Raw genomic sequence first — 19715 nt, forward strand, 5'->3', positions numbered from 1 at the left:
GGTGGTATAATTCCATATGTGAACTTCCCCGTTGGTAAGTCCATGTGAGGTATTCTCCACATGTAACCTCCCTCTGGTAGGATGTGGTCTCCTAAATACCAATTTATATTTTCAAATGTCTACAAAGAAGCTGTAACAGCCATTTAGTCTGGCTGGAAAGTTTTATTGTTACAATAGGCAGAGGAACACAATAACATGTGCACTAAATACAGATATTTTAACTTTAGAGAGGTGTAAAGGAAACTAGATTTGCATTACAAAAAGGAGAATCAGCACAGTTTTTTTTTTTTTTTTTTTTTTTTTTTTGTCACTGTGTAGTGTAAAGACATCTATAAATGAATGAATACAAGCAAGGAAGACAAGACTAATTGCAGTTCAGTATGGAAATATTATGATGATATATGCAATTGCTGTAGGTTACATTTTGTATACAGAACAATCTGGCAATGTAATACAAAAAAAAAAAAATTGCCATGACCCTGAAGTATGGCTTCTAGGATTATTCTCCCTTCAAATTGCTCTCAGAAGGCATAATTTATGTAGTTTGGAACACAGTGTCAAGTCAATGTGAGGTTTTCTTTAACCTTAAATGTGCACTCAGTATTTGTATTTTTTCTCTCATTAAAAAATTTTTTTGTGCTCTTTAAGAAATAAATAGTTTTGAAACGTATGTATAAAAATAATGACCACTCACATGAGATGAAGACTCCAGTCATATCAGTAACCTTAATAAGAAAAAAATAAAAAACTGTTTTATTCCACATGGAGGGACCGCCACCTTAGGATCACATGACCAGCTGAATGCTGCTAGCTTAATCTCAGTAACCACTCTGTTATTTGACACTTTCACTCATGGATTCAATTAATCATGGCTGACTTTTAATAGTGAATTTATACAATGGCATCGGTAACTGAAAACTTTTGAGTTTGAATGACGGTGCATCCATGCCACTAGGTGTCAGTGTAAGTCCAAGACAACATGCATAAAAAAATAACTGAGTGCACATTAATATTTCTTATAAAGTATCCAGGTTAAAAACAAAAATAGGTAGCACATCTAAGAATGAAGTGATGTACAAAACCAAGTTTGAATGTCATTAAGCAGTTTGGACTGAATTAATTGCAGAATAATAATTACTGTAGGGTTTGAGGTTTGGAACAAACACTAACCAGAATGCTTGATGAATATCAATACTGTGCTGCCTTAAAAAAAAAAAAAAAAAAAAAAAATTAACTGACATAGTTTGGAAAAGAAGTAAAGACAAAGTCCTGTTTGACTATCAGGTAACCAGACTGGATTTGGCAAACTGGAGTAAGGTGTCTCGCTGATAGTCTATCTGCTGAACAACCTGTGCAATGTCACCATGCCACTAAACCTGACTCATTTTACTCTTACCCACAGAGGGCTTGTTAAGGCTGTTCTTACAGAGTCATTTGCCAGACAAAACGGGTGACCAAGAGAAATTTGGTAAGTGACTCAGCAGTAAAGAAAGCTGAGATTTATCACTTTTTCCTTCAGGAAACCAGAACCGTCTTTAAAAAGCTGTCAAAATATAGGGTTCCGGTTACAGAGTTCTTCCAGGACACCTTTCTCTCTTTCTCTCTCTTTATGGTGACCAGTGTTGTTGAGTCAAAATTCTACAATGTCCTCTTACGTCAGAAGCTTCTGATTGCAAACACTTCAAAGCAAATTCTTAAAAACCTGCATCTTATCAACTAACCAAATGCAATCCAGCTTAACCAGATGCTACATGCTCTGGTTGCCAGACGTATTACAATGAATTCATTGTCATTATTTTTAGCGCAAACATGCCTTAAGTATTGAGATTTATTAAAAATGGAATGTTTTCTCACGATTACTTTCGTTTAGAGCTACAGTAGTTATTTGTTTACATTATGCTTTTAACCTTAATTTAAATATTTTAATCAAAAATAATTTAAATTGAGACAAACTTACATTTAAACCTCTTAAATTGACAGTTCATTTGCACAATAATTTGTATGCACAAGATTGTCAATTGTCCTGTCATCACAATAAACATTACTAACAAAGCAATAGTCTTACATTTCTGATTAAAGTAAGAAACCAATGCCTATCTAACAGTGAAAAGTTCAGCCTCCTGGTCCCTGATGTGTCAAATTCATTCAGTACTCGCTCTTTTATTCCAAAGTCTATCACAGGTTTGGAGGAAGGATCCAAGCGCTGGAGATTAATAAATGTTTATTTAACAAATCAAAATACAAATTAAAAAGCTCACGAGGGAGAAATAAACATAAAGCAAGATGAAATGGAAAAGAAAACAAACCAATAAAAAAACAAGAACTCACAGAAACCGACTGACTAGACAGGGGAGCAGAATGAAACACAACGATCTGACTTTGTAGAAAAGACAAAAGAGAGAATATATAGAGGAATGGGAGATTGAGGACAGGTGCTGCCAATAATCACGAGCAGCGCGAATCAGCCCTGCCATGGCAACGCTGATTGTGCTGCTGAGCAGCACCTGTGAGAAACATGAAGGAGAGATGAAAACAACAGCACATGGGACAGCCTGAGATATGGATGGAGGAAACTGTCACAATCCTGCCAAAACAAGAATAAAACAAGACCAAAAAGGGATGACTCCCAGGCATCCCACGAACAAGACAGAACAAAGCTAGAAAAAAGACCAGACAACGGGAAGGGAGGGTGGAGGATACCGGTGGATGGCACTAAATGACACAAGGCAGAAAATAAAAAAATACATAAGTCCAAGCAGAAAAGGTAAGGTCCAGGAAAGAACCAATGGGACAGACCAGGATAGTGCCGACGAGAAGGACCAAGGAGCGCCGGCAGCAGAATGAACCAGGAAGGAGCTGACAGGTTGGACCAGGGTGGCGCCAGCGGGCTGGACCTGGGTGGCACCAATGGGACAGACCAGGATAGCGCTGGCGAGATGGACCAGGGTGGCACCAATGGGACCATCAGGGAGACACCGACAGGACAGACCAGGATAGCTCCAGCAAGATGGACCAGGGAAGAGCCGGCGGGTCAAACCAGAGCAATGCCAGCAGGATGGACAAGGATATAGCAGATTAGCAGTATTTGGCAGCTGGACTTGGCTTGGCTGCTGGACTAGTTGAGATGACTTGATAACATGTGCAAATAATCAATGCTTTCAGCAGGCGCAATTCATTTTTAGTCAATTCCCACCTGAGATTTTCAAAATACTTTCTAAAAAACTGCCCACCCATTGGAAAGGCATTTGGAGCCCCATTTACAGTGCAGACAAATAGCATCCATGGTATACCAGCTGAACATGGAAGCAGTGACATGGCATTATGTTTTGGAGCCAGTGGAATTAGGTGCAGTATGGAGATGGTTAACTTGGTTGATCAAGAAATAAATTTCGGAAATAAAAAAAGGCTCCAAAATGGCAACCCCACCCACTTACCGCTTTGCTAATGGGTTTGTATGATTCATTGTGGGAGGAGTAGGGGCCAAACTGGCAAGGCCAGTGACACCACAATACTGTATAAATACATATGATATGACCCTACATGTGAATCAGAGGGATTGCCTTAATTTCAGTGTCTAATCATGTGCGTAAAGCTTTTAAACGTCTAGTCTTAATCATGATAAAACACTACATGTTTTCCAATATTTTGTGGAACATCTGAGACTGTGAATGTGTGGCTCGCCATCTCTACTTCTGTTTCTCCCCTAATTAAACAGTTCTCCCGGTTAGTGTTTAGGGGAAAAAAATCAAGGAAATTTGACTAAAGTAATGAGGCCTGTTTTCTCTGTTTAAGGTTTTCCCAGCCTGCAAAAGACACCTAATTTTGACAATTACAACTACCCTAAAAAAAGACAGCAAAAATGACGTGCAAAAATGTGAATGAAATTGAGCTTATTCAGTAATTTAAACCAGACATCCGTGCATTTGGTGTGTCGGCCCCCAGACCCAGAAAAGCAAGCTTTCTGCAGGATACAGGGGAATAAAGGCGAGTATTAACCTTTCTACCACTGAATATTAATCAGCATTTAATAAAAGGAAAACAACCCACTTGCCACTCCAAATATTATCAGTGTGACATTACCTTTATTTTCATTTTGCGAGACATTTTTGCAAAAAAAAAAAAAAAAAAAAAAAAATTTAAGATAAACACTTACGCTTCAGCATTCAATAGTCCAAAAAGCAGGGGGAGTTAGGCTAGGAAAATAAAATCATGAATTAAAACAAACATGACACTTGCCGAGGAGACCGTATTGGACACAACGTTTTCCTCTGGCTCATTCTGCTTTGAGAGAGATGCATTGTAGGTTTTGGACTGACGAGGGCAACCACGTTTCCATGTTCATGAGCTGGCACTAGCCAGGAAGACTCCCATTAGAAACGAGTGCGTGTGGTTTCTTGTGAACACGCTTGGGACAGAAATACAAATTCCCTCATTTCTCATTGCAGACAAAAATGTCACTGTAAAATGGGAGCAATATGGTCAGTCATAAACCTAGCAAAAAACATTTTATGGGAGATAGAACAAACACACTTTAAAATGAGGTCTTAATGTTAAAATAAAATTTAAAATAAACACAAGATTAAGTTATGAAGTTTCCGCCTTGAAATAATTATAATAAATGTTTGACATAATAGAAAACATTATAAAATATATGTGCTTAAAGTAATATATACAGTGTCTGAGATGACTAATGAAAATGCTTCTAGTTGCTACTATGCTTCTAGTTTATAGTATTTGGAACAGTATGTCCCCTTTTTGCTTTAATGACAGCATGCAATCAAGCTAGCATTAAGTCCATAAATTTGTGCAAAAACCGATGATCCGTGTAATTAAACATGATTTGAGAATGTTCTAAAGAGCATCTTGTGTGCTTCAATGGAAGCAAAGGAATCAGACATTTTATATAAAGGAATTAACATGGTCAACGTTAATTGTTAGTGGTATGTAATTCATAGAAGTTTTTTTCTTTCAGATTCAGACTAACCCTAACCCTGTTTTAATGATTTATCTGTCATTATTTATGTATGTCATTATTCAACTTAATTGTGAAAATACATAAATATAGGGGTGTGCAGTGAAGCCATTATCTATATTTGTATCTGTTCATATGACAAAATTATCTGTATCTGTCTCTGTATTCGGATAGAACCAGATGTGGCCGGGGCTTAAACCGGAAGTGCGTCAAAACTAAATGAAACACCCATTTTTAAGTGTTACTCATACATTTATAGTTTCTATTAATAAAATGCATTGTATATGCATTTTCATAATAATAGCCTAATAATAATAATAATAATAATAATTATTATTATTATTATTATACAACTATTCTTTAAAATATATATATATATATATTTATTTTTTTTCAGTGGATCTAAGAAACAGGTGAGCAGTTGATTCCATATTACGCAATTTCTATGAATCTTCTGTACCACGACACGGAACTGAAGCAGAATGCGTGTCTATTTGGGGGCATGTGGTCTGGTGCTGCTCTCAAATATGCCACCTCTACCAGTGTCCACAACAGACAAGGCGAAGCATAATGAGCTGGAAATATTTTTGAACAAGTACACTCACTAAATAGAGACGGAATGTGTCAAGGGGATCAAACAAAAACCGCATCGCAGAATACAATAAATGGGATGGATTGACAAACAAGCATTTTAACCCCTGGTTATTAGTAACTTAGAAATGAAAATCTAAAATATTTCCTCTTTGTTTTACATCTTAACTTTCTTTTTAAATTTCTAAACCCTAAACATGTTCCAGGTTCAAAATTAATTTTAAATCCCAGCTTTTCAAAGTGGTCTCAGACTTTTGAAACCTACTGTACATTACACTGTTAAGCATATATACAGTTTATAAAGTAAAACAAGGGACTGTTTATAAAGTAAAACTAGATTTTTTTTCATCAGATATTCAGCAGACAGGTACCTGGTCCTGCGTGTGAGTGTGAAATATGCTAAGACAGGCCAGGCTGGGAAGGAGACTGTTTTAAAGAGCGATAGCATCAGTTGGCACCCAGCGAGAAGCCCACAGCACTGCCCCTCCATCTGAACACAGAGAAGAGGCCAACACACCACAGAGAGGAAGGGAAAAACAGAGAGCCACAGACACAGAGAGAGAGATTGGGGGGGATGGGGGGGTTTCGTTAGAGACTCAGGACCTTATTACATCCTCAATTTTTGGAGTTATGCTTTAGTATTCTTTAATCTTTCTCTTATGAATAGTGTAATAATAATAAAAAATATTAAAAAAAAATGCCTAATTTGCAACAACAACAACAACAACAAAAAAAATTATAATTTCTTTATTACCAAAAGTGTAAAAGGTCGTTAGTGACCCTAAAGATGTACAAGTGTCACAATATATATTTGTGCTTCCATAAATTATATTTTTACAATTAGTTCATGTCTATACACTGTAAAAAATGAGTTTGCCTTTTAGTTATCAAAACTTAAAATGTAGCGTAAGAATAACTGCCCTTGATTGATCTTTTTGAGATAACTCAATTATCCAAGTTTTTGTTAGCTAAACCTGTGATAAGTTATTGAACTTAGAAAAACTATTCAGCTGAAATCAAAAATAGAAGTCAGGAGAACGTCATGGTTACTTGTGTAACCTCTGTTCCCTGATGGAGGGAACGAGACGTTGTGTCGAAGTAGTGACACAAGGGGTCACCCTTGGGAGCCCGAGACACCTCTGGTCTTTGATAAAAGGCCAATGAAAACTGGCAAGTGGTATTTGCATTCCACTTCCCCGGACATACGGGTATAAAAGGAGCTGGTATACAACCACTCATTCAGGTTTTATGCTGAGGAGCCGATATAAGGTCCGGCCATTTCAGCGGGTAGTTCAGCGTTGTGGCAGGAGGGACACAACGTCTCGTTCCCTCCATCAGGGAACGGAGGTTACCAAAGTAACTATGACGTTCCCTATCTGTCATGCACTCGACGTTGTGTCGATGTAGTGACACTAGGCATCCCTATACGAAATGCCACAATTGGCTGAACTGTGTTACTTGAACTGGCGGTGTGTGGTGGGCAGACTACTGTGTGCCTCATAGCCAGCACACCAAGTCGACACGTAACCTGCTTTGAGTGGCGCCGCGAGCCCAGGAACCAATCATCAAGCCGTGAGGCTTCAGGGGAGATTGGAGGGTTCCACTCTAACCCAACGCTCGTGGCCTCCCGGGAAAGCATGTCCGTCATCTCGGCATCGGCCTGTGACTGGGCAATCATCCCTGAAGGGGGAAAACCAGCTGAGGCTTCTGCATCTGACTGGACAAGCCTGCTCTCCGATGCTGCGCTCGAGAGCTCATCATCTTCACGGGCTCTGAACAAGAAGCCAGACTCGCCATGAGATGAGCCGGCGAACTCATCTGGAAGCCCGATTGGGGCAGACAAGCGTGCTGGGGAATGGGAGGTCCGCGGGTGGATACCCGGCGGAGACGATCCCATTGGAGTCCCCAAATCACCCCCAGTGCTGGCCGCGCTGGCCTCATACCCGTAGGTAGAAGGACCGAGGCGGGGAGCCACTGGGGTTGCTTGTTTTCTTACGAAAGCAAGCCATGACCGCATCGTTGCCATGGTCATTTTCTCGCAATGAGAACATGAACCATCCACAAACGCTGCCTCCGTGTGGGTCGCGTCCAGACACGAAAGACAGCGATCATGACCATCCGAAGTTGAGAGATAATGACCGCAACCAGGAATAACACACAATCGGAAAGGCATCTTTAAAAAGACACATCTTTAAAAAGACATTCTGTGTGCGCTGCTCTTTTAAGAGAAATATATACTCTTTTAGAGTAGAAAAAAGCTCTTTCAGAAAATATACTCTCTTGTTTTCTGCTGAAGCGCCCAGGGGCGTTCTCTGCAGTGCACCAGTGCAGAGGAGGGAGAAGCCGCTGAAATGTGCCGTCAGATCCAGCAGAGGTGAATGAACAGTAGAATTCAGCTCGATGAGCATGACCGTTCGGCTCCGAAGAGAAAATATGAATGAGTGGTTGCATACCAGCTCCTTTCATACCCGTATGTCCGGGGGAGTGGCATGCAAATACCACTCACCAATTTTCATTGGCCTTTTATCAAAGACCAGAGGTGTCTTGGTCTCCCAAGAGTGACCCCTAGTGTCACTACATCGACACAACATCGAGTGAGTGACAGATAGGGAACAACGCACATCACGCTCACGTATTCAAATTCCCAGCATGCACTGTGGCATGAATACATTATGCAAATTTCAGTGTTACATTCTTACTTTTATTTTATTTTTACTGTTTGCTACTTTTATTTATGCTGTTGGTTGTTTGGTTTGTTGTCACTTTCAGGTATTTGTCATGTAGCAATAATTTAATGCTCATTTTTTCACTTATCTTTTTACACTAATGATGTGTTTGATGACTGTCACCATCATTGTGATTTGCATATAAATTGTTGATCCATGCGTGTCTCCTTAACAATCTTAAGTCTGAGTAAAATAGAGGGATCAGATGTTCATCTCTGATCATCTACTGGCCATTTCCCATCAAATGGCAGTTCACTTTAGTTTTAACAATAGGATGTTTTAACAATGGGATTACAATTTTAAGGGAGCATGAACACAACAAAAAATTTTCTTTCAGTGTTTTATGTGTAGCTCAATATGTGTCTGACAGCCAGTAGCCTCTCATAAATTTCAGCATCCCGTTCTATCCTTTGTTGCATTGTCTCTTTGAATATGAAAAATAAAACATATTTTCAATTCAGTTTTTTTCTAATGTCTTGAAAATGCTTTGAAATGTTTACACTATCTGGGCATTTTGTAGATTTATTTATGATACATACTACATAATGTTTTAGGAATGCAATAATGTTTTGCAAAACACCTCATAAGGGTTAAACGAGATTCATGTTAATTTACAAGTAAACTACTGTTCATTGTTAGTTCATGTCAGTTCATAATGCATTAACTAATGTTAACATATACAACTTTTAGTGTAATAAAAATGTGTTAGTATATGTAGAAATTAACATTAACCATGATTAATAAATATTGTAAAAGTTTTGTTCATTGTTAATGTTATCTATTTTTTTTAACTTATGCTAACTTATGTGTTTCTGCTACTTCAGAAGTAGTAATAATTAGCTATTGTGGTGTTAAAAAAAATGTTTATGTTATTGTGCTAATGTTTTACCCCTGTAAAATGGAGAACATTAATATTTTGCATTAATGCATTTGTATTCTTTAGATCACCTGGTAAAGCAGGGCTTCAGCAATGGGAACATGATCAAATGTATACCTTAAATGCACTAAAAGTTGCTTTTGGATAAAACTGTCTGCAAATGCATAAAATCTATACATTTTATTAGTCTTTCCTGGGATTCAAACCCATGACCATCTATGGTTAGCACCATACCCTACCAGTTGCTAGCGACATGCCCTACAAAAGCTGCAGGAACCTAAGAACACCAAGGTTACCTCATCAAAACATATCAGTTAGTTTATTTGTTCATTAAATCTGTTTATTTGTTTACTTTCTTATTTGTTTTTGCTTCTGGGAGGCAACTGTTTGCTGAATGTGACCCTGAGGTCTAGCATTTAACCATGTGTGTCACATTTTTCCCGTCACTAGCAAGGTACAGGCTGCCAGTCAACACATGCTAGCCCTGCCTTCCTGTGTGAGGAGGCCTTGTATAGTTCTGTATTATGGAAAGGAAAGGAATCTAAGCCCACTAAACCCCTTATTAGCTCGGCAGACATCAATGACCCTCTGCCAATATTTACAGTGAACATTAACTTGAGTGTACAGCCAGAAGTGAGTTTATTAAAAAGTGTTCATTCCAAGCAAACATCAGTTATTGGCAATAAAGGGTGTCGCATGGAGGGCTTTGATGTGAGCTGTTTGTGATATACACTTCTGGGTGATGGTACACAGAGCGGGGGATGGAGAGTCATCAAGGTCAGAGTTATTTAACAGTCATGTTACAGTGCAGGCCGAACAGGTGAAACAGGGGCAATGTTTTGGGTTGGAAACAGCATTGGTTCTGTTTGGGAATAGTGTAACATTCATCTGTGTTTATCTGCCCTGTCAGGTGATACCGGAGTGCTTGCTAAAAGGTTTTGTTTTGAAAAGCTCAGAGACTGGATTTTTTTATTAGAAATTCAAACTTAGTTGCATGACAAGTCTAATATGCGGTACAATGCAGCGCCAAGGGCTGAGGATTAGGGCAGGGAGACGTTACGCACACGCATATGCATGCTAAAACGTATAAGTGCAATGCACACATACGCATACATGCATGTGGGCTCTTACAAACAGAGAAAATGAGCAGTCATGAATAAACACAGACATGCTAATGTGCTGCACTTACAAAAACAATGACCATGAATGCAACCAACCCACAAACCGTTTAGGACACACTGATAAGGTATCAAACCAACACTTTATACTTTCACTGTCAGCATCCGTAGAGGGATGATTTTAGAGTTTAGAGAGTGCTTTTTCTGGCTTTTCATCCCAAATAAAGCAGAAATAAAGTCTAAACTATTTGCTATCTTATTTTACACACAGGTTTTTCCCTGACAGATCAGGTCATTCTTTCTTCAGAATTTGGAACCGAAGATAAAAATAACATTACACAGAAATTATAAATATACTGTATCTCAAAGGGATAGTTACCTAAGAAAGATGCCTTTCCGTTTGTGTGTTATTCCTGGTTGTGGTCGTTATCTCTCCGCTTCTGATGGCCACGATCGCTGTCTTACATGTCTGGGCGCTGCCCATGCGGAGACATCATTCGTGGATGGGTCTTGTCCTCATTGCAAGAACATGACCATGGCAATGTTGCGGTCGCGGCTTGCATTAGTAAGAAAGCAAGCTACCCCAGGGGCTCCCCGCCTTGGTCCTTCTACCTATGGGTATGAGGCCGTGCCGGTTAGCACTGGGGGCGATTTGGGGACCTCAATGGGACCACCTCCACCGGGTATCCCCCCACGGACCTCCCATTCCCCAGTACGCTCGCTTGCCCCGGTCGGGCGCTTGGACGAGATCGCCGGCTCGTCTCAGGGCGAGTTCGACCTCTCGTTTGGAGCCCAGGAAGAAGACGAGTTATCGAGTGCAGCATCGGAGAGCGGGCTTGTCCAGTCAGATGCAGAGGCTTCGACTGGACTTCCTCCTTCGAGAATGGTCACCCAGTCCCAGGCCGACGCGGAAATGACGGACATGCTTTCCTGGGCAGCTGCGAGTGTCGGGCTAGAGTGGAACCCTCCACTCTCCCCCGAACCCTCGCGGCTCGACGATTGGTTCCTGGGCTCGGGGAGCCGCCCACGGCCACGCCCCGCCCCTGTTCCTTTCTTTCCGGAAGTGCATGAGGAGCTGACAAGATCGTGGGAGGCACCTTTTACTGTCTGGTCCCGGTCTTTCAGCTCCCCCGCTCTCGCTACCCTCGATGGCGAAGCGGCCAGGGGGTATTCGGTGATCCCCAAGGTGGATAAGGCACTCACGGTGCACTTGTGTCTGCAGAGCACTGCCACCTGGCACGGGCACCCGAAACACCCGTCCAGGGCCTGTAGGTTTATGTCGTCCCTGATGGCTAAGGCCTATGGTGCCGCTGGACAAGCCACCTCTGCCCTGCACGCCATGGCTCTCCTGCAAGTACACCAAGCCAAGGCGCTAAAAGAACTGCACAAGGGTAGTTCTGACCCGGGATTGATGCAGGAACTGCGCTCGGCGACTGACCTCACTCTCCGGGCGCCACCTTTGGCTCCACTTGGTTGAGATGCGAGAGGCTGACAAGGCACGTCCTTGACGCCCCCATCTCCCAGGTTGGCCTATTCGGTGACACCGTCGAGGACTTTGCCCAGCAGATCTCGGCAGTGAAGCAGCAGACGGAGGCCATACAACACATCCTGCCCCGGCGCAGCTCAAGACCCCGCACCCCATCTGGTCATTGCCAAGGGCGTCCTCCTGCAACAATAACACCGGCTCCGCTGCAGCACACCCCCGTGGCCATGAATCCAGGGCAAGCACGTGTTGGTCCGGACGGACAACACAGCGACGGTAGCGTAAATCAACTGCCAAGGCGGTCTTCGCTCCCATTGCATGTCACAACTCACCCACCATCTCCTCTGGAGTCAGCAGCGCCTCAAGTCACTACGAGCCACTCACAACCCGGGCGACCTCAACACCGCAGCGGACGCGCTGTCACGTCAGGTTACCCTCAGGGGAGAGTGGAGTCTCCACCCTCAGGTGGTCCAGCTGATTTGGAGTCGATTCGGTCGAGCACAGGTAGACCTGTTTACTTCCCGGGAATCCTCCCACTGCCCGCTTTGGTATGCCCTGACCGAGGCACCCCTTGGTATAGATGCGCTGGCACACAGCTAGCCCCCTGGACTATGCAAATACACGTTTCCCCCAGTGAGCCTACTTGCACAGACCCTGTGCAAGTTCAGGGAGGATGAGGAGCAGATCATCCTAGTAGCACCCTACTGGCCCACCCAGACGTGGTTCTCGGATCTCATGCTCCTCTACAAGGCACCTGTATGCCTTGAAGTGGCATCTGTTCGCTAAGTGGTGTTCTTCCCAACGTGAAGACCCCCAGAGATGTGCAGTCAGATCAGTGCTTTCCTTCCTGCAGGAGAGGCTGGAGGGGCGGCTGTCCCCCTCCACCCTGAAGGTGTATGTAGCCGCTATTTCGGCTCATCACGATGCAGTAGATGGTAAGTGAAAGGCGCTAGGAGGTTGAATCCCTCCAGACCCCGCCTCGTCCTTCGGGAGTGGTCTGGAATGCAAGTGAGTGGTGACCAGAACTCAAAAGGTCCAAAAAGCACATAAAGACATTCACTTGCATTGTAAGGGCCAAAAGAACTGAGATATTCTTCTAAAAATCTTTAACTTTCTTCTGCTGAACACAAACAATCACTTCTGGAATGGCATGAGGGTGAGTAAATGATGAGAGAATTTTCATTTTTTGGTGAGCTTTTCCTTTAATGTTTAGAGAGTTTTGTAGATTTAAAAGTCAATAGAGCATTAACCTTAAAAACCACATCTGTTTGGGAGAACATTTAACTCGTTTTTAGCACAACACAGTGGACATTTGACCTCGGAAGTGCCGCGATATGTGTAATGAACCACATAATGTAATTTTCAAAAATTGTTGCCACAGTCACATAATTTTCAAGAGATCAGGCTGGAATTTTAGCCTCAGTCACTATTCATTTTCATTGTATGGAAAAAAGATGCAATAAATGTAATGGTGACTGAGGCTAACATTCTACCTAACATCTCCTTTTGTGTTCCATGGTTTGGAACAACATGAGGGTGAGTAAATAATGATGAAGATGTTTTGATTCAGATAATTTGTCATAATTACGAAAATAATTTAATCAAAATTGGCATCAAACATTTTTTAATAGTTTTCTCACTGTTGGTATGTTTCATGCTACTTCGGTTGTTTATGTTCTTGGATGTTCACTCATCCAAGAGTTACACAGGCAGGACTGGCAAAGCACTAGTGTGTTGACATGATGTTTACCTGCCGGCCACATGCCACAGTCGTTTAGATTTACATCCATCCCCTCCCACCACCTAAAAAGTCCAAAACCAGACAGCTTCAAATAGGGTGGTGATTTTAAGAATGCAGGCATATTAGTGTGTTTTTTTGGCCACTTTTATTTATAGGGACAGAGAGAGATAGGACAGGAAATGTTAGAACTTGTGTCGCACACTAACTGCTAGGCCATGGCTCTGACCAACTTGCAGTTATCATTATAAACAGCATTACAAAATAGTTCGAAAGAAGCAGGGTTGGATCAACATGATCACACGGGAAATCAACATAATGTACCCTGATATCAACCCCATATAGTGGAATTACTGACAAGCGCCATTCCCCATTGGATATTTTTTGCAGCAGTTCTAACTGATGGTTAGATTTGGGTTGGGGTTTGGGTTAGGTGGGTAGGGCTTATAAAATATGCATTCCTGTTGACTGGATTACATAATTGACAACTAAAAATACAACTCACTTTTGGCACCACTCTATGGACATTTCACCTGAAAACTGAAGGTCACACGTGCCCATATGTTCAGCAGGACATCAAACTTCAGCCACTGGGGCAGTGATTCAAATTTTGGGTAAGTACAGACTGATTTCAGCAAAAGAACTTTGACCTACTGTGGTCAAATTCACAGTAAGATCAGTCAGCGTGGTCTGAGGGTTTAAAGGGCACTGGCCCCAATGGCCTGGTTAATTACCGGGCACTGGGAGGAAGGCTTGAGAAAGTGAGAGGGAGAAAAGAGAGAATGAGATAAAGTCTTGTGTTTAGAACCCTCATCTTTTCCAACTCCACAAAAACACAAAAAGATAGTATTACACCCTACAATATCTCATAGCAGCATTTTTTTCCATTATCACTTAAGTCCTCTCTCTTTTCAATTTGAGTCACTTGCATGCATCCTGATGGAAAAGATTTCAGGAAATAAAGCTCGACAATTTCCTCAAAGTGTAATATTAGATTCCACAAGCAGGGAGGAGAGTCTACAGGGTTGCATGACATGAAACGCATGTGTAGATATGATTTCATTATGCATGTATGTCTATGCGTGCATTTACATGCGTCTAAAGAGGCAGTTTCTGTTTCTAGAAAATTCCTGTCTTGCTGTGCCAGTTCAATTTCCCAGGCCATAACCAGACGTGTGTGCATATGAGTGTGTGTGTGTTTTTGAGAGAGAGTGAGTGTGCCACCATTTCATCCTAGATTTCAGTCGACCTCTCCTTGTGTTCCACTTTGATTTACAGTGTTTCCATCAGTTAGCACACAACGCTTCAAACAGAGTGCCAATGTTGTCGCAGAAGTCCCTGCTCCTTACTCCAAAAACATCTTCAATAACACTGATGAGGAAGTAACCCAAGTGTTCACAGCCCCTCTGTTCCCTTCTAATTACTCCATCAAATAAGAAGAGGGAAAGAAATAGACGGTCGTTTCTGACCATACACAGCAAATCTGCTGCTCGATCTACTTATGAACCTCTGAGGTCCAGTTGTGGTCGAGCTTGGATACTACTGGTGGAGGATGGTTAGTTATAGTCTGAAAAGTGGATTTTTAGTCAGGGAGTGTTTATCTATGCAGTCACTGCTGCTGCCATCATTTTTCAAGCAAATTTTTTGGCGTTTGTGCACAGTTACCTGTGTGTATGAGGTGGAAAGAGCAGGGGCAGGAATTAAAGAGAGCTGGGCTGGGCAGGTGGCCCAAGCCAATGGATCTCATCACTCCTTCATTACGCTGGCATGCCCAGGAATCAAACTGACTCTGCAAAAAGAATAGGCCCTTTCATTTAGCATGGCCTGCAGGGTAGAAAATGAGGGTAAGAGAGAGAAAGAGAGAGAGAGAGAGAGAGAGAGAGAGAGAGAGAGAGAGAGAGAGAGAGAGAGAGAGAGAGAGAGAGTCAGTCAGTAGAAGAGCCAGAGAAAAAGAAAGTTACAACCTCAACAGATTGAGGTTTACATATGCACAGACTCCATCAAAGCAAATTTTTCTTGTCATATGAAAGGCTTGATAATGTAGAGCCATAAAATGCAGTGTTATCGTTGACTGTGGCTGACACACAAGATACAGTAATCATCACTGGGACAGGAAATGGTTAAAATATTAACCTGCTTAACCCACACAACTATGACAAAAACAGCTATATTTAGTCTGTGGTTTCATACTTGAACATGTCTGAATGAATGTCACTGTTGGACAGAGACCACCGATGACATCATTAACAATAGCTGTTGGACCAGTCGGGTCAGATTCTGGGTCAGAGAGCACAACAAAAGAGTCATGGACACATTCATGAGCACAAACATGAAGCAATATTACAATGTTTGTAGTAATGTTAATGTTTAAAAATACATGCAGCACGCAGTAGATATCTATCTATCTATCTATCTAGCTATCTGTCCATCCGTGTTTTTCGATTGTTTTTTACGTAAATTTGAGTTGGACATTGAACGTTGTACTGCATCTTGCTGTTTTTCTTTCCTGCATCCTTTGCAGGAGCGCACATGTTTTTAGACACTGTATCAAGTTAAAAAGAACTTCAATCTTTATAAAAGCATCTCTGTGTATGTTTGCTGTTACTATACTGTTACGAATGTTACCTACCAAGCTTAAATAAAATACAGCATATTGCAACACATTTACTTGCTAGGAGAAAAAATTACTGTATATAATGATTTTGGAGTCGGGTTCGGGTTTAAAATTTGGCGATACAAATCGGGTCGGGGCCCTTAAGGCCCATGCAGACCTCTAGTCCCAAGGTTATTTTTAGGTAACATGAATTCAGTTCACACATGTGACCTAGCAGAGTAGCCACGGGTGTAGCTAATCACATTAACAATGGAAATGTTCCATACATTTTGACAACCAGAAACTGTCCAAATACTTTTTGTCTTCATTTTGAAAGGTTCTTCTCTTGTTTTATCATTTAAAACCTAACAAAAACTTTTCTTTCTTTTTTTGTCAAATGCTTTGCTTAAAAAGTGTTCTTTTGCTAACTTTCTTTAAAATAAATGCCATTTATATCTAAATATCTATATATCTTATATCTAATGCAATTACATTTTTAAATCTGGCTTCATGTGATATTTTTTTCGGGCCACTGTATAAGATTTAATATATTAATATATTCAATAACAGTATATTATGAAATCAGTTGCCCTGACCAACAGTCATGAAATGTTCTTTAATACTGCAGGATTGGGCCTGAAATATCGCAGGTTACTATCAGTCATCCAGCTCTCTGAAATCTAATCCAACTGCATGCCTAGCACCACTGTCTGCAAGGCACAATTCAATTAAAAATGTGCTGTGCTATGACTGGACAGGCAGCCAGACCGACTAGCGTTTCGCTGCATCAGAGAATTCTCGTGCTGTGAAAAACGCGGGCATGGCGAGCGTCCGCTTTTCCACTGGCTGGGCCCTCCCGCTGACAAACCAATTTCTTAAGCCTCAACCCGCCCACTGCCACCCCCTTAACAGCCCAAAAGAGTCCATAAAGGTGTGGATCTGTCATTAGCACATTTAACTTGGCGCAAAAGCACAATGTTATTTTTAAGAGCTAGTGTTTGCACCAGCTGTATCTTTGGAACATGTGCGGATTCCCGTGGCTTTGTGCCTGCTCAATGTAGCCCGTTTCCCTGCCTACTTTTGAGGTACTTTACGTGTTTAATCAGCTCAACTGGTCAGCTCAGCTAAAAAGGATACCATAACTCACACAAATATGCAAGCTGCATGCAAGACAAAATATGTTTTGTGGCCATTTGTGGTTACCATGCAATCAAGCTAAATTAAAGGTCCAGTTCACCCAAAAAAAAAAACGAATATGTTATTCAGATTCAGTCACCATTAACTTTCATTGCATCTTTTTTTTTTTTTTTTTTTTAACACTTTGCCTAACATCACCTTTTGTTAGGAGATGAAACAAAGAAAGTCGGAAGAAAATCATACAGGTTTTCCAAAATGAGGAAAAGTAAATGAAGACAGAATTTTTATCTCTGAGTGAAAAAGACATGGATTATTGAACTACAGTAGGAGGGGAAGTAGCTGTAGAGTTGAGCAGTGTAACACTTTAGAAACATCTGGATCAGACAACACCCATTTAAACTTTGCTTAGAGCAGGATGACGTGTGTTAGCAAACAGTTAAATTCTCTGATCTGCTGCAACTGGGTACTTAGCTGTAAATCAAAGATAACGACTTAGTGCCTGGAAGAACCTCTGACCTCAACAGTGCCTTGAGACCCAGAACTAACATCACTAACAAGGTGTCACTAAATTAAGACTATTCCATCCAGGCTTTGCAGACTCCAATACAACATAATAAAAACAATGCACAGCCATGTTTGAGGCTGGAATGACAAAATTCTTCCTATGGACTGTATTTGTGAAGTGATGTGCCTTTAAACATGGTCACTTTCTGAATATGGGATTACATTCTTGAGATAAAGTCATGTTTGATTAACTAGCACCTGAGTTTACTGACAGCATACTGTATGGCAGATCGTTCTTGTTGTCTAATTAACAGCTGTGGTAAGTTGCATTGCCAAAAGACAAAACATCAAAACAGCATGGAGAGAAAAGAGAAATTTACTCAAACACATCAGAGATGAAGAAAGGAATGGCAAACATGATTTGCCAGTTTACCTCAAGTGTTTGCACAATGTCTTCACACCACTACTCCAAGAAAAGATGAGAAGTTTCCCAAGACCTCTTGTAGGATCTTTACTTACCCTTGGAAAATTAGTTGGCTTTAAACGTAACTAAGAGGTTGAGTTAAAGGAAATACCAATCACGAATATCTTTTTTTTTTTCTACCATGGAACACAAGAAGTGATTTTTTTTAAATCCACATTGTAAGTGAATAGTTAGTATCAAGCTTGTTATATGTTTGGTCATGAGACGCTATGAGAACCTATGAGGTTTGATGTCATCAACGATTATATGGTATATAATATAATAATATGGTTAGATTCGAGAGTAACTAACAACTTAAATTCTGTTCATCGCACAAAGTAATTGTATGGCTTCAGAAGACTTGGAATATAGAACATGATTGTTTATAGAATAATTTTACTTTGGTTTTATGTTGTTTTTGTTGTCCTTTCTCGAGCTTGACAGACCAGATTATGGCAAATAAACCCATGTGAAGATGTTTTATAAATTCACCTTTTGAGTTCCATGGAAGAAAGTCGTGGATTTTCAGTGACATTAGGGTGAATAAATGACAAAATGTTCATTTTTGTGAACTGTTCCTTTAAAGGATTTGGTGAATTATTTAAGAAATATGGGGTATTTCTGATGCAGCTATTCACTGCTATTCTTCTTTGATTAGTTGTGAAAGACATGCCAGTCATTAAGAGCACATTAGTTTTGATTTGAGATTTAATAAAAAAAAACAAATAAAATATCAACAAAATAAAAATACAGTAAGACAAAAAATATCAAATTAACACATGGGGGTAAATTAATAATGAAAATGAACCATTTTTGCCATCTGGTCCTGAAACATTTTGTTTTTGACAGGATTTGGTGTAGGTGTATCACATCTGAAATAGCTGGAAGGCTTACTGTCCATCCCATTTGGTATTTGTGACTCTGATGTGAGTTCTGTTTTAACAGCTGATTTAAATTAATCATAATGCAAGTTGCACTATTTCTTAAAACCATCCATAAACCAGTGGTTTGTGAAATGTAATTTTTAAAGGCAGTTGTGGAGAAGTTATTGGTTATAGCACAAATGTGGTAACGTTTTTCTAATTGCCTGTAGGTAATATTATCTATAATAGCCACTGCCAGCAGCAATCATGGCAACAGGAGCTTAATGCAATTCAGCCTCACAAAAAAATGAAGCAGTTGTCAAAAGATCAGTTGATAGGAAAGTATGTAAAGTTGAAAAGCTGTCATTCACTCCCAGCATTGGCGTAAGGCTGTGTTACAATAAATAAACAGAGCCTCTCCTTCCTATTAGCGACGTGCTGTTAACAGAAGAGGGAACGTGCTATTGACGAAGGTCCGAAAAGTTCTGTTCTGTTTATGCTTGAAGTGAACAATTTAAATAAACTCATCCAGTGTAAATAAACGCCGTGTGACGGAGCGAGGAGGAACCAAAACGCTCACAGTTCAGGTTCTGTATGTGGAAGCTGAGCCTTAATTAAACTGCTGGGCAGATAGGATTACTGACTGGTTG

This window comes from Myxocyprinus asiaticus, chromosome 32, assembly GCF_019703515.2.
Source record: "Myxocyprinus asiaticus isolate MX2 ecotype Aquarium Trade chromosome 32, UBuf_Myxa_2, whole genome shotgun sequence".
Lineage (NCBI taxonomy): Eukaryota > Metazoa > Chordata > Actinopteri > Cypriniformes > Catostomidae > Myxocyprinus > Myxocyprinus asiaticus.